General features: G+C 43.3%; 1 protein-coding gene across 3 annotated transcripts in view; it reads left to right on the top strand.

The window, feature by feature from the left end:
- osp (myosin phosphatase Rho interacting protein outspread) overlaps positions 1-23,649 on the top strand; it is a 171,847-nt gene that overhangs the window by 128,289 nt on the left and 19,909 nt on the right. The gene's annotated exons all lie outside the window — the stretch shown is intronic.

Below are 23,649 nucleotides of genomic sequence, written 5' to 3'. Positions count from 1 at the left end.
TCGCGCTAAGAAGAAACGTCGTCGACGTCGTCTCGGAGAGAATAGGAAATTGAAAAGCCTTATCAAAGCGATGACGATCGAGTCGGACGAGACAGGAATGGCAAGGGGGGAGGGAGGGAGGAGGACATTTACACGGCAGCTCGCGTTCCGGTATCCATCTACTCTACTCTTGGCGAGTGAAAGTTTCGTAGCTCTGCGATCTCGAGGCTGCTGCTGCTACTGCGGCTGTTGCGTTGTCGCCGATGGAAAAATCGCACGCGCGCGTAAAAAAAAACGCGCTTAGAGCATAACTTTCCGCGCGCGCGCGCGAAAAAAGCCACGTGCGCGCTATAATTTCGCAATACATCGCGATGCAGGACGCACGTCCTGTGCGTGTACGATCGAATACCTTTTTTTCCAGGATACGTGTCATTATTTTTTCAAGCGATTATTACGCCGGTTGTATCATCGCCACTCTCGCAAAAATCTCGGTTGATTTCCTCGACGTAAAGTGATCGACGAAATAACGGCGTCGCAAATTGACAGCGACGTGATTGATGGTTTCTCGAAGCTTTCCTTGCCATTATCGCGGAGCTCTCAATCCCGGCTAGACAAGCGTACACTTTCGTTCAGCGAAAGTAGCGAAAGAGTCAAGTATCGATTATGCGAAATCGATGATTGAACCTTTCGTTCTTTTCAGACGGGGAATACGCGATTGAAGGACGATCGTCGTTACGTAAGATCGCGCGGTTTGCGTTACCGCGTTTGTAGATTTGTCCTATTTCCGTATGAGACATGTAATTGCAATTCGCTAATCTATCCCGGCGAGCGCATTATTGCGGATTTATAGCGGAAACGTAACCGAATGCGATAGATCTGCTCGTAACGTTCACCGTCGCTCGCTCTCGGCGAACGTATTCATTGATAGGAGTTGGGATTGAATTTCAAGGCGGTAAAACGACGGACTGCTAATTAGCAATGTTCACGTGCGATCGTAATTTACGTACCATGAACATCGTAAATCGCCATTATCTCATTTACCTTACTTTCTTCTGAATTGCGCTTTAGGCGCGTCGTAATTCCGCTGTTAACGTTCGGTTCACATCCACCGTCCCGGCAACGAACTTTCAAATAGCCCAGTTTTGACAAGTGATTGTTATCGTCACGCACAATCCGCCGGTGCGATTCGCGTTTGACGGCATTAAAAATTTGTAAAGCGTGGGAAGGATCAATCGTCAGCGATAAATAACGCGAATAAGCAAAGCTAATCACAGCGGGAATGCTCCGATATCGAGAATTTATGTCCGACTGTACGTCGTAAAGCGTTCTGTAACCGTTGGCATATCCGAGGTAACGCTGCCAAACGCTGCCTCTAATGCAAATTATTTATTATCGTTGTCACCCGCTGTCACATATCAGTATTCATTATCATTAAAGTCATTAGAGAAAGATTAACTTTTCTGTATCGTTTGTTTATCTAAAATTATGTTAACAGGAACGAGCAATTATCAATCTTTATCATGCAGAAGTATGCGCATATTGAGTATCGCCCATGGCTGTCGTCTGGTATCGCGATCGCGAGAACCCGATCGTGCGTCGAGAGCGTTAATTATATCGCTAGCGCCGGCGGCAGGTTTTTGCCGAAACCCGGAAAATCGATCGCGCTAATGCCCGGCTTCCGGCCCGATCGGTCAGCCATATCTACGATCGAGACGCGAATTCCAGCGGGATCCGAGCCGGCCGCGGCGGTGTGGGTCGCTTTCTCTTGCCGCCGCCGCCGCCACCTCGTTTGCCGGCTCTCGCTTATCTAAACGCGGGCCGCTTTATGATCCTTCATTATCGGAGTACAAATTATAATCCGCAAATAGCGTCTGGCGTTTATAGCGCCGAGCGGCGAGCGCGCATACGTGCGCGCCTGCACGCGTATATTCCGCGGGCCGAGGCGAGCTTCCCTCGTCGTGAATGCGAACACAATGCGCTCGCCGTCCCACGCCGTGTGGCGTGTGCGCCTCTCTAAACACGTGTCTGCAGAAACGATCGTGTATAGCGATCGTGTCTAAGGAATCTAATATATTAGCGCTCTCGGATTTCTGCTCGGCGTGCCCGATCGAACGAAGGAAGAAAAAAGAGAACGAGAGAGAGAGAGAGAGAGAGAGAGAGAGAGAGAGGGGGGGGGGAGCAAATTGAGCGAAAGCGGCGGAGAGAAAAAGAGGAGAGGGCAAGGGTGGTGGAGAGAACGCCTAGACAATCGACGAGAAATTAAAGCGACCGACCGCTCGGTTTCGTGGGCGTAATTGTCGCGACATGCGCCGGGTACGATTGCGAATCGACAGGCCGTTTTTTGAGAACACGCGAGCGGATTTGTCCGCGGGAAGAAAGCGAGGCGACGGATATCGTATTTTATTAATGAATTTCTCTAGGTTGACTTTGTTCCGTCTAAAAAGATCGTACATACTCACGTCCACTTCTATCAATGTAGATCAACTTTAACTCTCCTCTTTAACTCAATCTTTATCTTTCTTTTTTTTAACTTTTAAAATTAAAAGAAAATAAGGAGAGCAAGTTAACTCGAGATTAAAATTAATCTACATCGATAGAAATGGATATCGATAAATCTCCAGCGAGAAAGAGCATCTTAAGCGTCATGTTCGAAGTAATCTACAAGAAATTTACATGAAATGTGACCTACAAGAATTATTAACGTCGTACAATCTTATCGCGTATAAGAGGCACGTGTTCCACTCTTCCACGCGACCACCACAATGTAACGTGATCTACACGTGAATAATTTGTGAGATGTAACGCAAGGAGTACGCGTCGCGTTCGTGCGAGAAGGAAAAGATCGACGCGTCGCGTCGCGGCGTTTTATGTTGTGTCTCCGACGATAATTCGCAACAACTCAGTTGCGCGCCGCGAGAAAGATGCAAAAGCACATCCGCCCTCCCTCCGACGCTCTCGGCATTTGCAATTCAGATGCGCGCGAATCCGAATATGCTAAGGACGTCGCGGTGGTGGGTACCACGTGTCTACCACGATGGGAATTATAGATAGCGAAATTCATTAGGCACGGTCCGAGTGATCAACCGGTCCCGCCGATGCCGGCGTGATCTTCCGGCCGACCGGATCGTGAAATTTCAATTGACGTGCCTTTAAGTGCAGATTACACGATAACGCGTTATTCGTCCTACGCTGTTCTGTAGACCGCGAAGACTTTTCGCGGTCTTTACATCAAACAAAAAGAGAATATCGATCGATTTGACGTACGACGCGACAGAAAAGTGACATGTGTGTCTTAACATCCTTTAACATCCGCGCCGTACAGTTTTGTTGCCGAGGAAGACCGGCTATATTTCGTAAATAATTTATGAAGTATCGACAACAAAAACTCGTTGGAAATTCAATCACGTTCGCACGTTTTGTTTATCATTCGCGGATGATTGTCCATGTTTTTTTCGACGCTGAAATAAAACTCTTGCGAGATTGACTATCTCGAGGGAAATTTTAAATGGAGAAGTTTGCAAATAATGCGTCGCGAGAATCACGTCTCGAAATTGCCGGATCGTTCTTTAAATTTGATGATTGCGCCACGCGGATCGCGTTTCACGTACGAGATCCTATGCGTGCTTTCCGTGAGAGACGCGGCCCATCGAAGGAACAATGCTCGGCCTACGCTGCTTTTGACACACGATCTTTAAACACGTCGTCGCTATCGTAGGAGCCCACAATGAGTTCGTAAGAGATACACGTCGGCGGATAATTCTCCGTGTGGAGCTTTGTTTTAATCCTAGAATGGGTGAAAATGTGCCAGGAAATTGTCAGGAAATTACGCGCATGTCTCTTACGAATTATGATTATGTAAAATCTGTCTGCGATATATGTGTTTCGAGAGATTAGCTAATATTATTTTTAAATACTCCACATATATATATATATATATATATATATATAATTTATTCAAGACTAATGTTCAACAAATAGCCGAGCCTAAAAAGGATTCAACGATTCCTATCTCGAGATGGCGCGGTGGGAATCGGCAATTTATGCAATTTAATTGCGATTTATCTACGAAAACGTCGTGCACTATCGCGGATGTAATTAGCGCCGATGTAATTAACTCGCTTGTCGTTAATGCGCCAGCGCGATATCGTCTCGCGTTCACATTAGCACGCTCAAACTTCGCGGCGATTAATAATTTAAGCAACATCGGTCGAATATCTCTCGAAGAGTGACGTCTTCTTCGTGTCGTAAAACGAGCAGCGGGGGTCCGTCTCGGATTTTCAACGCAATCGCGCTTTTTCGCGATTAATACACCGTTCATAATCCGTGTTAAAAGTCAAAAAGCATCATTTAATTACCGAGTAAGACATCAACGATAAAGGATAAATCTTTAAATAAGAGAATTTCACTTTTATACACTTTTATAAATTTTTTTTTTTTTTTACATTCGTGCATTAATTATTGCGGTATTTATTTTATCCGAGAAAACGCTTTCTCATCGTTTAAATAATTTAACGATAATTTACGCAGTCTATTATGCTAATTGTGTGAAGTTTGTTGTACGTTGGTGATAAGTGGGACGTTGAATACAATGTTGGCCGGAAATCGGAGCGGATTTCCGAAATACACAGGCGGCCGATAGACGCATTGTTTGCCGTCTCCGAAGGAATTTAAAGTACGATCGATAAGCATCGGGCATTTACGCGGCTCACTCAGGCGTGAAATCAACTTCTGCACCGCACTCGGCTAGGCATGAAGTGTATGTTTGCACATACTCGCGCTTTCTTGGTTATAAAAAGACACGCCGGTGACGCGGTGTCGCAATTAACTCCTTCCACCAGAAGCCTCGCGCAGAAGGAGACCTTTTAGTTTCCTATTAAAATATCATTTGTGCGCGCAAGGTGAAATATTAATTCGCTGACACGCTGATAATCGGGGATGTTTAATGGCGCGTAGCTATGCCGCTCTTACACCGAATGGAGTGTTGAGCGATACATCTTAGTCTTTGAGTCTACTTCGTACCGTATAACATATAATTTATCAATTAATAAACATCTTGGCGCACGCGTGTGTTGCGTTACGTTCTAATGTATACGAAACTTGATAACAGTATCGCGTTGCAATGCGGCGGCTAATTGCGGGTCTTGTGAAAATATTTGAAAGTCTTCTAGTATTTGCGAACGCCTGAATAAATTACACATCTAAATTCTTTACTCCTTCGTCTCTCATGAGACATTTGAAAGCGGCCTGTAGCCTGTGGGAACTGTTACAAGATAAATCGCTATAATTTGTTTCACGTCTGTTTAATTTCACGTGCGTTAATTGTTCGTTTTTTTTTTTTTTTTTTTTTTTTTTCATATCGTAATCGTAGATGGAACGATTAGGTACGCGAGTCCGTCCCGATTGAGAGAACTCCATAGGGGCGATCGGCTCCTATGTCGGTTACCGCAATTCTCCGTTCACTTAGCGATCGATCATCGATAAATATCGCCTTGCTTCATCACATCGGTTCATTGGTCATGTAACGGCGTACAAATATTGAAATTTACGATTCGTGCATGCGGGCACGTGGTCCTGCGTGCTCGTATATTCCGGACACGTGTATACGTCGGCGCGTGATCGCGCACGTAGCGCCCGGCCCATTAATTTATTTACGAGTACGCTTTTACGAGAGAGGGCGTTTGATTATTTGTAAAATTGTTTCACCCGCGATATACAATGTATACGTGACTGGCCGATCGTGCGCGAACGACGGAAAATCGATACTTTCAGCTTTTATTACACATATCGTCTATACGCGGGAGATCGTCATGCTCTCGCATAAATTTTATGTTGTTACGACATTGTTATTAAGCTGCGGATCTTTGTAAATCTTGCGAGCAATTTACCTCGCACATAGGCGCACGTCTACGAAGATATTTAATGTGAATGAATTGAAAATGTGACTGTGGGTGCATCAAACGAAGGATTAAGCTGTGAAACGTAACTCTTTCAAGCGTTTTGCAATATTTCAATCGTTTAGCCGTTTCGAAAATTGCTAATTACTGTATTTGCATGCATTTAGTCTCGGCTTAATGTGTGCTAATGTAATATCGTTTGCCTGCGAATCGAAAATATTCCTTTCGCGTCGAGAGTGCCGCGTGAAAAATGCTCGCCGATATGACCTATTAAGAATTTAAAGCGTTGCATTTTGCACTTTGCGGAATGCGTGCTATTGCAATCATATGTGCAACTGCGTGAGAAAATTAAGCGTGGCTTGAGAAATGTTGGCGATTTTGAAATGTGATTGCACATTACGATATATTTCCAACCGACGACTCCTTCATCTCTATCGGAGAGCAACGCGTTAGTACGTCATCAAGCATAATGTCCAGATGATCTTTGTGCGCTTAACGGGACGTATCTATCGCTGGTCTAATGAGTCTCTTATAATTTATACCGCCTCTTTGCTGTACCAATGTAATCATTCCGCGGCATGCGAAAGCAATTAGAAAAAAATTGGCGTGAAAGGAAAAACGTAATGGGGTTGTCTTGCGTGCATTGTGCATTATATTTACATTGTAACGGACGCCAGTCACATGTCGACGACCTCGTGTCGTCGTTCGGCTGCGACGATATTCCTATCCGCGGAGCAAGACTCTAATGCGATACGCCTAATTAGTTTAGAACCGGCCGGTTTATTACCCTGGGACGTTCTAATAAGCGCACTCCTTCGTTTAATTCGCCGCGATATCTGATGACGTAAACGAGAAGAAACAGAAGATTTGCTCGTTATTATCCGAAGAATTATTTCAAGATTATCCGACGTAAAGAACAAGCGATATTGAAAGTTTTTATTCTTTTTCATTTAAACACGAATAAATAAAATTTTTATTTAAATGTTGAAATTTTGTATTTAAACACGAATAAAAGTTTCTTTGGCGAAGAAGCTTTTATTCTGTAAGAAATAAGCGATTCGCTGTCCGATATATTGTTTAATTTTGGCGAGTTTCAAAATTATCGTTCTCTCGCTCATATCGCGCTCATCCTTCACGCTGTCTCGAAATTTAAAAGCATTGCCGGGGCCATTACATACGTACCGGCGCAATCATACGTTCACATAAAACATGAGATGTCGTTTGTCCGGAACACGATCGCGCCTGGGTAGAGCCCGGCGCACGTAATCGTACGACGATTTACCGAGATACAGTTATACAAGACATTGTACGAGAGAGAGAGAGAGAGAGAGAGAGAGAGAGAGAGAGAGAGAGACAGACGTGTGCGCTTATGTCGTCGTTTGCTCAAAAGAAGCCCAACAAGCGATTCGAGAGAAAAAAATCACACGACGAGAAAGATATTAATTAAATGACATAACGGCACGAATTACGGATAGATTACGCCTCTCCCTTCCCTCTGACAAATGTGGCACCAAAAAATCGCACGAGTTGATTATTACATCAGTCCCACCGACCGACAAAAATGGCCAGTCGACGTTTATCGCTGTCGTCGCATGAATAATGAATGTGACGTAACGCGTTCCGGAGTATCTTTATCCGAAATGAATCCGGATTATTCACATCGTGATCTTTTAGTACACTTTTCTATACGCAAAGTATCTTAAAATCTTCGAAATTTCGCGCAGCATCCACTTACTAGGTTTTCTTTTATTTCTGTCCATTTTGAATCTAATTTTTTTTTCGTATCAAATGCAGTGATCTCGCAGCGTCGTTCAGAAATGTGATTTATTATAAATTGCGACGGGTCATGCTTTTCTACTTCTCTCCATTTTGAATCTAATTTTTTTTGAATTTTTTAAATGATCTGTGCTGTGAAATGGTTGAATTTTCCTTTCTTCGCAATGTTCGCGCGTTCCATCCTCAAGATTTTATCTCGAGTGCAATGATCTCGCAGCGTCGTTCAGAAATGCGATTTAAACTGCGGCAGGTCATACGTCGACATACATATATACATGTATGTACAGACCACCGCTACTATCTACTTGGCCGCACGGCTACTCGTTAAAATACACCTGATTACCGAACATTACCGAGGGAGTAATGATCGTTGTACTTGCACGTAATAGAAATCGCTCCGGCGAGAGCGAGAAGAGTTGAAGCGAACGGCTCACGTGTCGATAATTGTTTGTTGATTCGCATGCTGAGACAGATTTTCCAGCCAATTTTCTTGCCAAAATTTTCCAGATCTTGCGGATCTATCATGGAAAATCACACATAGAGCGATAGAAACATCGTGAAAAGAAAGCGTTAGAAAAAATAATTAAAATTAACAGAAGTTAAAAACTCTTTCGAATCTTTTCATTGATCACTTTCGATAGTTCTGATTAAAATAATTATTACGATCAAAAATTAAAGCGAGCCAATGACGGAACAATAGCTAGATAATTTTTTCTTAACGAAAAAAATGTAATTGAAAACTGATCTCGAAAATTGAGCAAAACTGGAGCAGTGCCTGTTTTAATTTTTTTTCGTGCACCTCGCAGCGAGAGTACGAAATCATTCTAATGATAGTATTACGCCAGATACTTTGCATCACGAGCGGTTAAGAAAATTCAATTCCCTTTTTTCATCGTGCTACATCACGCTATTGATCAGTATTGGTTCATCGCATTGAACGATTCGCTTGACTTTCATGCATACGCGATCTCGCGTTGGCCGTTATACCGGCGCTGCTAAAGTAGTCATCATTAAAACTCGTCTTATTATCGAGCATTACCCCGCTACCAAAGAGGGTAACGATCGCTGCGCTCGCGTACGGTACAAATGGCCTGGACTATGTGAGAAATGCGCGCTTTTCTCGCGTGTCAGAGATTGCGGTTTTGTGTAGTTTGCTCTTTCATTTCGACCGTAGCCTCCACGTATCGCCGCGAATCGCATCGATGATTTCAAAGTGCATTAATGGCAGCCAAAGTACGATCAATCTGACATTATTGCACATTTTCTCGCACGCGAATATCTCACAACTTCGAGAAGTTTACACGAAGCGTATTTATTCACGTGGCTTCGCCACCTCTATATGCGATTATCTTATGATGTTAAAACACGCCAAGTTACTGAGAAAACTATTCGATTATAGCTAGAAATGGCTGGTTCCCCTTCCTCCTCGGACTAGAAAATCGCATGAGAAAGAGATCGCGTAATGTCGTGCAATGTCAATTAGCCTAACGTCAGCGGCGGATACTTAATGCGCTGTAATTATCGACCATTTCTAAGATACACGCTGGGATTAGAAGCGAGCGCGGAAATCCGCGCCCGAGAAAAATCCCCAGATCGAGCTATGGATTTATCTCCTCCTTTTTTTTTCCTCTTCTTCGAATAGCCAGCTCTATTCTGGATCGTGTGTTTAATCGCAACCCCCCCCTCCCCCCCTCCAATCCGCTCCGCGGTTAATTTCGCGATCGAGATTACGTGCGTTGCTCTCATCTCTCCCGGTCATCCCGGCTAAGTAGAGAAGTTATAACCGATGTCAAAATTAAATGCCCCGCCCTGTGTATCGATGTGCGTACTCGTCGTACGCACGCGTATATGTACTCGCTCGCGATTGCGACACGCCCAGTTCGTGAGAGCAACCAGGAAATACGTACGGATGCGTGCACGGACGTGCGCGTAGGTATGGACGCACGCGTGTATATACGTACGGCGAGGCATCACGCGCGTGTATCGCGCGGATACCTCTATCATACACATAACGTATTTATGTAGCCACGTAGTACGCGTGTACCGCTTGAGCGCAACGAGCCCGGCCGCGTTGCACCTCGCTCTCGCATCGCGCACCATCCGGGTATATCGCATATTGGACATCACATGGCATTCCATCGCATACGTAACGTATATGTGAATATACGTGCCCGTATGCGCACTCGCGCGCGCGTGCTTTCCTCCGTAAAGGAAGAGCTACGCCCATAATATTTTAATTTCGGCCGCGATATACACGTTTCATTGACCTCCGACACGCGCGCAACCGGATGAGAGCGACAAAGTTAGAATTTTGATGGACAGGCGGATTAGCATATTGGACGAGAGATAAAGCCTACGTGCCGCGAGAGGACAGCCCCTCCAGCGTAATATTTTTATTCGTTATTATCGTTTCATGCTTATAACGGTGGATGCAATTTATTCCGCTGTTTACGGTATTATCTTCCATTTACGAGTGTAATTTTTTTCTTTTGGGAAACGGAACTCTCTCTCTCTCTCTCTCTCTCTCTCTCTCTCTCTCTCTCTCTCTTTCTCTGTACTAATGAGAGACGCACATTTAGAAAGGGAACAAAGAGAGATCGCGAGCCAAATACCCGGGCTAGGCTTTCCTCGATCTATCGATCTACATCCGGGCGAGGCAATGAAAATCCTTAACGACTGGCGTTTATCAACCGCGTTGACAGGCCGGAAGACAGGGAGAGCGAGGGGCTAGAAACTCTCTCGGTCGTCTCTCTCGGTTCGCTCATTAAAGTTCGCGACGAAACGATCGGAATCCGTTGAAGTCGCGGGCAAGGCCCGAAGCTCGCATCGCTCGGGATTACGCGTGCCTGCACGCACGTGCGCTCCTCTTCCGTGATCGCGCGCGCGCGCCTATAATTGCGAACAGGTGCCGCATTAATCTTACCGCCGCCGTAACCCATTTTCTTTATCCTGCCGCACGGCCCGGCCGCGGCATAATGAAATAACGGGGGAGGACACAAAGAAAAGATGCGAGAGAGATAGAGAGAGAACGCCGCGCCGCGACGACGTTGGTTGCCAACAGATTTTCGGAGGAAAGCGAATCCTCTCGGATTTCAATAGAGATGGTATTACAAAAAAACCGATTCTTTAATTGTTTCTCAGGTTTCAAAACTGATAACCAGTTGCGCAAAAGGTCTTTTAATCACACATTACCTTTTGCCTGCATTCTTTAATTAATATAAGGAGAGACAACGGTAATTTTTGCTGCACGCTCCGTATCCGTCGAGTGATATTTTTATGATGGAAGTAAAATATTCCACGATTCTTATGTGAACAAGGACAAAACAGTCAATGGTTCCCAATCATACTTTACTTTTATTCGCTACATGACGTATCGTGACGTTTAATAATATTAATCCTATTACATAATATTGCCGTGTACGACAGAGAAAATATAATAAAAGAAGCAAGTGCAGAAAAAGGATTTATTCCATCGAGTGATTTTAACGAACGTCCTTCGATTACATCGAGCGGAAATGCCGTCTATCGGAACGAATTATTAGTGATATTACTAGATGTTATTGCGATAGAGTATCCCGTATATTGCGGCAGCATGCATTATGTAACAAGATCGTAAGTCCACGCTGTATTTGCGAGCAATTCCGGATGTCGGCTGATGACCAATCCGCGATATGATTGAGACTCGCGTGCGTCATATCTATTGCTGAACGGTGATCTCTTATTCCCACTATCATTACTAGTTTCGATTCGCATCGCCGCTGGATGGTTCATCAACGACTACGTGCAAGAAGAATGCAGGATTTATGGTAATATCAGAAGATATCGATTACATACATTTACATGATGAAGAGAAAGCTGGTTTACACGGTATTATATTCCGACTTTTACATACTACGATATTCATTTGTTTCAGAAAGGCGATATAATTGTGTATTAAATACTGTAAGAAAGTACGAAAAACATAAATTTAAAATGACTACGATTTTGTAACCATCGTGTTTCGCGCTTAGCAATGATTTATTTTTATTAGCAATGATTTATTTTTCTGAACGTCGTTCACAGTCGTTTTATGTCTGGAGATACATTCTGACATGTTTGACAAAGGAATTCTCTTATAATGCTTAATCAAGCTTTATGATTTACACATTAAGAAAAAGAGTTTAAATTTCAGTAGCAAATGTTAGTTCGTGACGATATTAATTGATTATAAAAAAGTTTGACTGTGATGATGAAATATATTTCTGTGAAATATATTTAATTCTTCTTACCAATTATAAAATGTTTCATCTGCTATGAATTAAATTAATATGAAATTTTATTCAATATTTAAATAAATCTTATTTTCCACAAATAAATTTTTTAAGTATTTTTTTCTCAGTGCAAGTTAGTACTATATGACATGGAATGTCTTACATGAAGCGTCTCAAACTAATATCTGATAATATCTAATAATATCTAATAATAATAAAAAAAAACTGTATTCATAAAATCACATTTGTAAAAGTGTATTCAACTTTTATCAACTGAAAATTATCAGTTTAGAAAATTTAATTAAATTTAATTAAATATGTAATGTGTATTAAAGCTCTTTTGTCTCGTGAAATATTATGAAATATGTGAATATATTTATACTTTTGAAGATGCGCATAATGTGACTCGGAGTGCGAGATAAGAGCCACGGGGAAGGAATATACGATCCGAAGCTCTTGCCAGCTTGTGTCGTTGACACGACGTCGCAACGTGCGCGAGATTGTAGTACGCTGTATGAAATCAATTCCGTTGGATTCCGAGGCATTAGTACAGCTCGCTATGGCCGCGAGCACCGGATGTTGCGTTATGGGCGGCCATAAGAGAAGCAATATTACGGATGTCCGTTACCGCTCCGGTACGCTCACGATTGTTTATGATCTAGATTCAGATCCAGATCTAGATCCATCTATATTTATACGCGAGGGGCTTCTTGCGCGCCGCGCGTCGTCGCTGCGACCGAGAGGATTCTGACGCCCGATCCGTGCGACCATCGGAAAAGGCCGCGGGAGTGGTAAAACCGTAAAAGCCTCCGTGATCCGGCGATTGGAAATATCTGTCAATGATATATTATAGAATATATTCTAGGATAATCTTAAGCCGTGGCCGACAGGTATGATTTTATAATACGTCGAAGAAAAGTTTTCGAGGTTGTCGAAAAGAATTAACTATCAAAAACTAACGGGAATCTCGCGCAAACGATTCCTCGGACGCGAGGCGATCCGCTGGTAGATCTCTCTCTCTCTCTCTCTCTCTCTCTCTCTCTCTCTCTCTCTCCTTTTTTTATCGTGAGAGGTGCGGAATCGGAGCTGTAACACGTTCCTAAATGGCGAACGGTTTATCGACATTGTTCGACGATTTGTTGGCTCGAAGGATCTCTCAAGCGTCTCGTAATCACTCGATTCAGCGTCGTAGTGCCGGCTCAGAGTGCCGCACGATAATTCATAAGGTCCTTTCCCCTCACTGCGACCTTCGCCATTCCGGCGAGATCGAATCGAATCTCTCCGAAGGGACCTTCGATCTCCACGACCGGATCGATTCCTCGATCCCGTTACTCCTCTCATACCCCTAAGGGGAAGTTATCCTCGCGGAATGTATCGAGTGTGTGCGCGAGCGAAGCGGTGACATTATGTGTGTTGCGCGTGTGTGCGTGCGTGTGTATGTGTGTGTGTGCGCGCGCGCGCGCGCGTGTTATCCGCGCGAGTGTGTGCGAGTCGCGTGCACTACGAAGATGATCTCAAAGGTTAACGATGTTCCACGCTTCGAACGGACCTCTCCCTGGAAAAGGTGACCGCGGCCAGGTCTTCCTGCGATGATCGACCTTCTTCGATCATCGTCCGCGGATCGTGAAGGAGATCGATAAACGAGATTGACAGGGAATGATCTTCGAATATCATCACGGGGATATCTTTATAAGGCGTTGATATTTCCATGTCTGCTACGTGTGCTCGACGCAAATAATCGCGATTCGATCGACGTTGCGCAGTTATTAATGTTTAGACATCGCGCCGTCATCACAATCGGCGTTAATCGCGCTCGTGAATCGTTCGCGCCAACGCGATCGATCAACCATTCCGCGTTCTAAAAATCTTGGAAGATCTCCGGGAAAAAGCAAATTTCTACTATCTATGTAATTAACGAAGATTTTGATCTTAGTGCATTCCGCTCGAGCGTGTGAGTGATCATATTTACTTCATAATTCTGACGGTAGCGCTATTATTATCAGCGAACGTTATTAAACTTAGATATCTACAGCACCTTTCTATCTCAGACATACATTAATCTCTCCGCGAAGAAGATAAGCGAATGTCCGTGTCACTTTGAACGATTATCGCCATATTATTTTGCTTCCCGAATAAATTTTCAAACGGATTAACGCGTGATAGAATCGTCAGATGCGATTTATCAACGGCACTTTCATGCGTAAATGCATTTGCTCTCACATTCTAAAGCGTATATAATAAACGCATTAATTAAGTTCACAGATAATGCGAAGATAAGAAGTGTGAATATTTGTATTACAAGTAGGAAGATATTGATTTTCCGAAGTTCTAATTGTCCCGTACTCTATCAATTGTACGAACATATTTATATTCTCCTTTGCTTAATAGCTTATTTATGTTGCGCCCGATATCTTGTTTCACTTGATTTAAAAGCGTTGCTGGAGTAATCGACGACAAGTGTATTGCTATCAATTTATCTGTACATTTATCTGCACAGAGACGCAGATTATACTAATGGAACATAAATGTGCACGTTGCAACGGGCAGAACAGAAAGGCTGTGCGACCCCAAGGACAATGTTACGCGTTTCATTCCATTCATTCGGAGCAGAAAGAATAGCAACGCCGCGGTCTAACATTCCGAGCGAGATTCGACTCGAAGCGATCGAGTTTTACGCCTGTTGTCGTTGCTCGCTTTGATTAAACGTTCGACGCGATCGGAAGGCGAACAAAGGAAGCCTGGATACCTCGTAACGGCGTAACGACCGCTCGCGACGAGAATTTAACGGGCAGAACGCGCGATTCCGAGGGCTTCGTTCCCGCGGTCTTTCTTCCTTTTAGCTCGCTCGCCACCCTTCGTCGCCCTCGAATTAGTCAGAGGGGTATTTTAATCGAGGTGGCGGCAGTTAATGCCGACCTTCCGCGGCCTCCGCGCGGTCCGGTAATGAAAGCAGCCACCGCGCGGCCGGCCGGCCACGTTAATGGCCGCAATTTGTAACCGGGGCAAGGTCAATTAATAAAGACATCAGGTCATTAATTTAATTGCGAGTGCTGCATCGCCCTGCGCGACGCCGCTCGTCTCCGCGAGACTCGCCGCTCGAGGAGAAACGTACGTATTGCTTTTTTCCTTCTGTCCTGTGTGTCTTTTTTTTTTTTCCTTATTTTCCTCTTTACGTTATCCCTTACATCCTTATAGGATTATTTATTAACCTGCATCATAATTTATTAATTGCGAAATTCCGCGCGGAATACGAAAGGTCGCAGCTATTAAAGGTCCACGCGAGGTCGACGAGGTGCCGATCGCCGCAGATCGAATTATCGCTTTATCTCGACGAAAACGTGTACGACGCTAAGTGATCGGTCGATCCATCGGAGATGATGAGAGACGGCGTATTCTTCTGTGAAAATTACGGTGCTACGACGACGGTGTTTAGACGTCACGTCGACCCGTGAGAGCATCCGACGACTTTTCAGTTACATCGGGGTTGCTTCGATCAGATAGTAATATCTTTAAGTGGAGTCTGTGTGAATACTTCGGGAAATAGGTATCTAGCCAAGAAAGTATCGCGGATTACCTCCTACTGAGCAGAGAGTTGGGTAGATTGATGGATAGATGTTAATATAATCTGGGACACATCGCCTTAAGCGGTTAGCAAAGGATAATAACAGATATGTATGTAACTGACATAAAAAAAACATATTGCATTTGCTAAACCAAATGATCATGTAAAATCAAAAAATATCGTATTTATTAAATAATTTGTCTCTTAGATTAAAAAATACATAATATATATTCATTACATAATTAATTAGATATTGCAATAATTTTCTTCCAAATTTTAATAAATATATCCAGCGTAATAATTTCGTATTAAAATTACGAATTATATAATTATTTTAGAAAAAATTTTTTTCTTTCGCGCGAAATAAAATACGAAATAATATCTTCGTTCGCGTAAGTTTTCCTCATTTAAATTTTCATTCCGCACTCGAGGTGCTACCACGTTTCTTTCGACGTGCTCTCGCTTTACTTACAGTGCCGCGGAAGAGAGCAAGGACTCCGCCTCGGTCGTACAGCTCAATAGCGGCAGTCACAGATAAATAAACTATTGGTACCTAATCAAAGTCGCTCGAGACGAGATCAAAGCGACCTCAATCTACAGGCACAATAAATCGGTCGTTAAGGATAGAAAGCCCCCTCGCTCCTCCTCTCCGACTCGGAAACCCTCCCTCCCCCCCTCGTTCCTCCTCTCCCACTCGGAATACCCGGCTCGCGTTCCGCGTAGCTCCCTCGATCTGCGGGAGAGCATTCAAGACACTGTCCGGCTTTGTTATCGGCGTCCGCGGGTTTCAATTGCGAATCATGGTACGTAATCAACGCGCGCGGAGACTCGCCGGGCTATTAGCTAGGTGCCTTTCATGGCGCGGCACGTCGACCACCGTTCGCGTTTTCGACCGCCTCGTCTCTCGTATAAATCAGCCGGATATCAACGAACGGAAGAGAAACAATGAGACAGAGAGATATTGTAGGAGAGCCGCTAGAATTATCCTGCGTTATCGAGATACCTCGTCGAGCTAACTAACGGCCGCCGATTGCCTTCTTTCAACGGATCGGCGGAGCTGTCAGTCTCGCCTATCTGCTCTCTCTCTCTCTCTCTCTCTCTCTCTCTCTCTCTCTCTCTCTCTCTGTATTCCTTCCCTTCAACACCCGTTTTCTCCGCTATCGAATCCTTTCTTCTTTTCTTTTCCTTTTCTTTTTTTTTTTTTTTTAATTCTTCAACGCGACTATCCGGGTTTCTCTCCGATCCTACTGCGCGTCCTTCTTGCCGGTAATCATCGAGAAATTGTATTCCTGTTGATGACTGGCGGGTGATTACATGGCGGCCGACGATGTGCGCCACAAGTTTGCGGATCACCCATACGACAGCTAATTGAAAGCGGACGTGAATCGGCACGGACGGACGATCCTGCCGCCAGCTGATCGTAGATAGTCTTGTTCCGCTGATTCTCCGCCTTTAGGATGTTTCTTTAAACGATCGCCGTTCCTATTTTCCCGATGGCGAGTCGATCTTACTTCTTTTTCGCGAACCCCCGATTTTTTGCCGGACGAGAAAAGTGACGGTGGTTCTTATTTTTAGAACGGCTGCGAGATAAATGCGTTAAGTACATTATAAGATAATTAAAATCGCCTTTCATGGTTCGTTATGTATTATATTCTATATTATATCAAAGATAACGAGCGAGATGACAGGATAACGATTCCCTCATGCCATTGAAATTAGAAAAAAATATATTTATATTTTTATTACACATATGAAAGAAGAAATTTATTTTTGATTTAGCTTAAATTCTTATTTCTAAAAAATGAAGAAAGATTTGTTATTTATAATATATATTTCATCTCTTTTAAATTTCAAGCGTAAATTAAAACGGGATTCTAATTTTACAATAAACAAACACATCAGAATCAACTACATTGAATATTTTTCATTTTGCAAAGAGATTTTAGTTTTATTTTATGTCTTACAAATGCGTACTTTTTCTCTTACAAGCTTTAGTTTTAAGCTTTCTTTGAGCAGCGAGTTTTCTCTCGAAAGAACTTATAGAGGATGTAAGAACGCGTCGCGCAGAATATAAGATTCACATCACGCGTTCTCACGCGTTCCATCACGTCGTCGTTGAAAGACGAATTGCCGTGAGGAAAATCCGATGGTATTTCTAATCACTTTTCCCACTCTTTGTCAGCTTCCGAGAAAATTGCAGCGACCTTCGAATTTTTTTCTTGTGCGATATTGAACATCGAAAAAAATATTTTACACTTTCGGAGATATCAAGTTTACAATCGCATAACTGTAGCCGGCGCGTATTTACTCAACGTAATTTTATGCGAGAGATTAATGAGACTTTAATTGTGCGTAATCAGTATTGCGACGCGCGTAATGGCCATCATTAGATTACTTCGCCAACAGCGGCAGGACAATTATAAATTTTTAATTTCTCTAAGACGTTACACTGGACGCGCGGTGGCTTCCTGCGTGGCCTGATAATTTCCAGTTTTATCGATCTTTCTGTCCGTGATGCGAGCCACTGCCGAGATGCACACCGGTGAGACCTGTTTCCCGCCGATGAAAAGTTGTCGGATCGTTCCGTTTGCTCCCGACAACGAGACCCCTGTTGATTTTCCAGACTGAGACTGGTCTCTGGGAGACCAACCAGGGGGTTGGCACACCGAGAAATAACCACGCGAGCATCGGCGGCCGACAAATTAATGTCTCAAGTATGCCCGTCGCACTTTCCAGCTGGAGCAATTAACGAGGCTTCGACAATTAAACACGTATAAATACCTTCTTACGCGGATTAAACACGCACGCGCGTATCAGTCGATCCGATATTCCAATAAAGACTCCTTTGCCGTCCGACGAGTTTTCGACGGGAGGGATATCGAGAGCTTCGGGACGGCATTGCAAAGTTTTATAAAGTGAGTCTACCTTCGGCGAGGAGCAGCGGCAAGATACACGAGAACCGATATAACTTTCGACTTTATAAAATAAGAAACTTAATTTTTAGTCCTCATTACGTTATAGCCATCCGCTTTTAATTAGTTTAATAGTAACTCGCTCGTGACAGACATGTCGTCTCACCTACTTACCTTGATAACGATGTCGTTATAGTCAAATGAGGCTATTTTTATTCAGAATTTTTATACCAGCTTCCAAAGATGGATGGTGAAGATTTCGGTTTAAATTTCTCCCGAGCTTGTCATCGTATCTGTATTCCGGAATCACGTCACCAGCCTTCGACGTCGCCTCCGGTCGCGTCGTCTATTCTCCGGACGATAGGAGGGAGCAATGACGACGGAAACGAGGCGCCATGAATGCCACTTAGAGGATTATTAACGACCCGGCGATGCTTAGCGCTCGGCTGATGCTTTCAGGCGATTCAAAATTCCCATCTTGGGACGTCTTTAACGACTGCCACGCCGAGATTTACGCCGGGGTCCTCGGGCTCGCGGCCGGTGCTCAAAGTCGTCGAAGCGAGTAGGCGAGCGTAATCGTTGTCCGTGCGGATCTCCCGCGCGGGATATCCGCGACGATGTCCACGCGGGGTTTTCGACGTAAGGGTTACGAGGCCTGCTGAAGGTCCTGCGTGAAGACGCAGGCCGCCGTTTTCCGTGCTTTGCGCTGGCAGGCGGATTTAGGTAGTAATATATATAATAGCCATCCAGGTTTAATTAATATGAATATATGCGGCGCGATTCCGCGCGGTTCTTGTGTGGCTGCCACGCGTTCGATCACTCCGATGCCGCTGGCATACGGAAGATCCGCTCGATAATCCTATCAAACCCGTCTTATTGAATATGCTACCGTAGGGTTTCTCAATCGACGCGCTGCGCTTTTAGAATTATTTAGAATGATTTTACCGTAGGAAAGTTTATTCCGTAGGTTGAACGCAAACGATTGAATAGAAAATGTGCATTTGAATGATTAATAAATGCGAGGGACCTTTAAATATTTTTTTTTCTACGAGTTATGTATTTTATATATTTTCAATATTTTTTTTTCTTTGTTACAAAAGTGAGTTATTAAAAAGATAAAAAAGTTTTCTATATTCTATATTCTATTATGGATGCACGTCAGTTAATTGTTAACGTTACGTCAGGAATAAATGCATCGTGTGGTGTAATTATACCGTGCAAAATATCTAAAGTTCGTAATACAATGAAACACAAAGAGTCTGAAAAACACTTGTCATTCCAAGCAATCTGGACGTCCCATGGATACTCTTAAAAATTATACGGTACTGAAAATAAGATTCCATATATCTGAAATCCTGTGGCTGTCTTTGCGTGGCGAGTCGCGGAAGGAGAAGATCAAAGACGACGATTGCTCTTTCAGAAATACACAAAAAGAGACGGAAGAGATTACGTCGGGAACGAAAGAGGGTGCTGACGGGGTGTAGACGGAAGAGGTAGATTGAAAGGAAGAAACACCGTGCGAAATGAAGAGGGGCGCGTATGTTTTACACGCGGATTTTATCTTTCGGCGAGACCGCAACCGGATCACGAAAGACTCAGGTAATCAATGGGTAACAAATTTCGCGAAACGTGAACCATTCACCTGTTTTATTTTAAACGCTCGTGTTTTCGTTGCATTTCTCCCTTAGGCTTTTCTTTATACTTTGTTACTGTCTTTTAATCGCTTTATCGGCCGATACCATCGTATGTTAGTCCCTGATGAATATTTTCGATCTTCTCGCGCTTCTTCGAAGAAAAATACGAAAAGAATGTGATGTTTAATTCGCTATTTTTTTCGATGTTAGATATTTCTAGTATTATTTGCCAACATTGAAGAAAGGCTGATCTCATACGAATTAAAATTAATGATTAAAGACTATTAAAGACGTACCTAAAAGACCACTCGTCGTGATCTCATTTATTTTAATGCTCTTACATTATTATGCCATATATTTTACGATAAAATTTCTGCACAACTTCTGCAGCTTATAACAATTTCGTGAATATATATATTCGCGCCAGAGATAAGACTTGAGCAATACGTTATGCACCATGCGGTATGCAGAATTGCAACAGTGATACCAGATATAATTTATTTTCCTCTTCATTAAAGGAGATGAGCAAACGGGAGACCAAGCGAAAGAACCCGACCCATTTCTTGCCGATAAACAAAAACCAAGAGCAGGGCGGTCTTGTGTGTAAGGGTCAATATGGGATCGTGATGTATCGTCCGGTTGGACGCATCCCTTCTCGTCCGTATCCGAGCATAATCCGAGGGACGGTGGAAGCTGCCGTAATAGAGGCTCGTGCCGCGATGCGGGCTTAATGCGTTACGGATTTTCTTTCAGGCTTGTTCGTTTCTGCGCACCGAACGTAACCGCCTTACCGCATACCTCGGTCTTAACGCGAGACGCGTGCACGACGCAAAAAATAATCTCAATTTCACATTCTCCCTTGCGTACCGGAGCATCGTAGCGAGCGTTGCATTTGCATACTGTATGTTTTCGAAAATCAAAGGTGATGGCGATATTTTACAATGAAAAGACTACATTCACCGCGCGTTTCTCGCGGTGTTGGTTTTTAAACAAACAGTCGAGTCTGTATGTCGTGATTATCGCAGGATTTAACGCGTCGACCGTTACATTAGCATTATATTGTTATACCGTCAACGAGCGTCGAATTCTGCCGGGTGAATGTATGTTATTATTGTTCCGAGAGATCTCACAAAGCGTTACGTTTACATTGGTCTCGTAGATGTCTATCCGTAGAGGTCCTTCGCTGCCATACAGCCGGCAAGTATGTGGGAGCAGCACCGTGTCTAATATTCTCGGATTTTCTCTGGCATTCGTTCTTCGCGCGTCACGTCCCTTTCTCGCAATAACCACGCTCTACCCAGAGTTCTTTGATCTTTGCTTGAAGTGCAAGCAACGCAGAGAGACATGCGGCTAAATGCACGTTTGTGCATGTGTAGGAAAGATGCACTCCTTTAAATGACACAATTGCAATCAGAAGGGAAGGAGGAATTACGATTAAAAAGTAGCTTCAGGAAAATTTTTATATAGACTAAATTATTTAAAATATAAAGTTACCTTTTCTTACAGAATACGTAAGATATAGAAGAAAAATAACATATTACGAATGATTGAATGATTTTGAGTTTTCTGAAAATACCTGTCATTCTTCTTGCGTAAAAAAATTTAGAAAAAACTCGAATTTGGTTAAAATATTTATTTCTTATTTCTTTGGCTTTCCGCAAGAATAGAGTACTATGAACGATTGATTAAGATTTAGGTTTATTATTTTTTTTTGTATATGTTAGAAAATGGGGTAAAACATATTTTTTAAATATAATTTTTTGTCTTAGTCTTTCTGTACATTTTGTGCAACTACAAATTTTTGTATAATTACATATGTAATAATCCGTGTAATATATTAATGCAATCTATATAATATATTGCATATCTACATCATACAACATAACAAATAAAAGAATAAGAATAAATAGAAATTGCGCAAAGAAAGTGAAAAAAATATTGTGTAAAAAGTACCAAATAGTGTTAAAATACAGAGCGAAGATTTTGCGGCACTTGAAGACTTTTTTCTGTAGAAAAGAGCTCCATATTACAAGGTGTGTAAGACGCTGATGAAACGTGAAGAAGAAGCAAAAGAAAAACGTAGAAAGACCATTAATAACATTTTAATTATTTTCATCGTCGCGCTGTCGCAGACTCCTCGCGCTCATAAATTTTTTCTTCGTCATACTCATACTCCTCCCTCCCCCCCCCTCTCTCTTTCATCCCCCGCGATTAATTATGCGGACTACAAGGAGGAATTTTTCATATGTAAATTTTTGCATTATTCCGACACGAGGGGTGGGGGAGGTAGTAAGAGGAGAATATATGTGCATAGGCGTGCAAAACGCCGAGAGACGGGCTGCGCAAATGAACCTCTCGCATTTCAAGAATAATGTCGTTGTTCGAGCGCGAGAAAAATTGCGGCTGGGCGGGCGGCGCTTTGAGTTGTACGTGTTGCTTCGCATATATATTCGGGATTACGAGTGTCTTCGTCTTTTGAGCACTTTCGGAATGCAATCGAATCTCCCGCAATTGCGTTCTAATTCCTACAAATAAATATATCTATACATATTTTTTTCTGACATTTAAAAGATGTATGATGTGAAACCTTTCAAACCATTAGTCTTTTGTTTTCGAGCGTTTTTGAAAATGGCGAATGGAACTCTACTTCAACATGATTTTATGTTTTATTACTAATTTCTATCTTCAGCCGGTGATCTAATGATATTATTACCAATACCGAATCTGAAGTTACTTATTCTCTTTTTTACCGCTCAATTTATTACTCGAAGGTTAGTCGTTAGTCTTTATTGCCCGTTTCGTCGCACAGGTATTACCCAATCTCCGGCGATCCACGAAGGCGATCTGTCGGATGCGGGGAGATACGCTCGTTTTCTCGAGAAATATCAACGGTTGCATTGTGGTGACATTCCCGGGTGTGTGTTTTGCGCGGTAAAGTGCCCGCGGCACTCGCAAATGGTGTGCTTTGACCAGCGTGCGACTCGCGCCGATTCCTCGTCTTGTTCCTCCCTGTGATATCCCTCTCCCCCCCCCCCTCTTTCCCCCTCAAATTGGCGGCAATTGCACGATCACCGATGAGACTCACTTTCGTTTTACGAGGAGCGAAGTGCCTCGCTGGAATAGGCAATAAGGCGTTATTCCTGCCTTCCGTGGAGTGCAACTTTTACGGCCGGGAGGGAAAATGGCTGGTCGTGCGACCGGTCGCTTATGCCATTGGCGACGAAATGATACGTTTCCGGTAAAATGGTCCGATGTAACCCGGCTGAATCGATCGAACGCGGGCGTGTAACGCGCGTATAATTTTGCAAGACTGGACATTCACGGACGACAAAAAGAAAGTGTCGAGTACGTGATAAAAGTGCACCTCGGAGTTGCGACTCTCGCCATTATCTCATCGCTCGTTTCCGTTTCAGTGGTGACAGGCGCACACCACGACCGATACGTAATTACCATGGTGTACGTATTATCGCGTACACACGAATAGATATGCGCCTGCCTGCACGGCACATCCGTGATATCGACCATTTTATTATGTATATTATACGTCGGCTCTCTTTTGCACAGGTAAACCGCGATATCCGATTAGAGATCCGCATAATTTGACGAACCATTACGTTAATTTCGCACAAAGTGGAACAGCCG

This window comes from Pogonomyrmex barbatus, unplaced genomic scaffold, assembly GCF_055798465.1.
Source record: "Pogonomyrmex barbatus isolate J1 unplaced genomic scaffold, ASM5579846v1 scaffold18, whole genome shotgun sequence".
Lineage (NCBI taxonomy): Eukaryota > Metazoa > Arthropoda > Insecta > Hymenoptera > Formicidae > Pogonomyrmex > Pogonomyrmex barbatus.
This window is presented reverse-complemented; position numbering and strand designations above follow the sequence as displayed.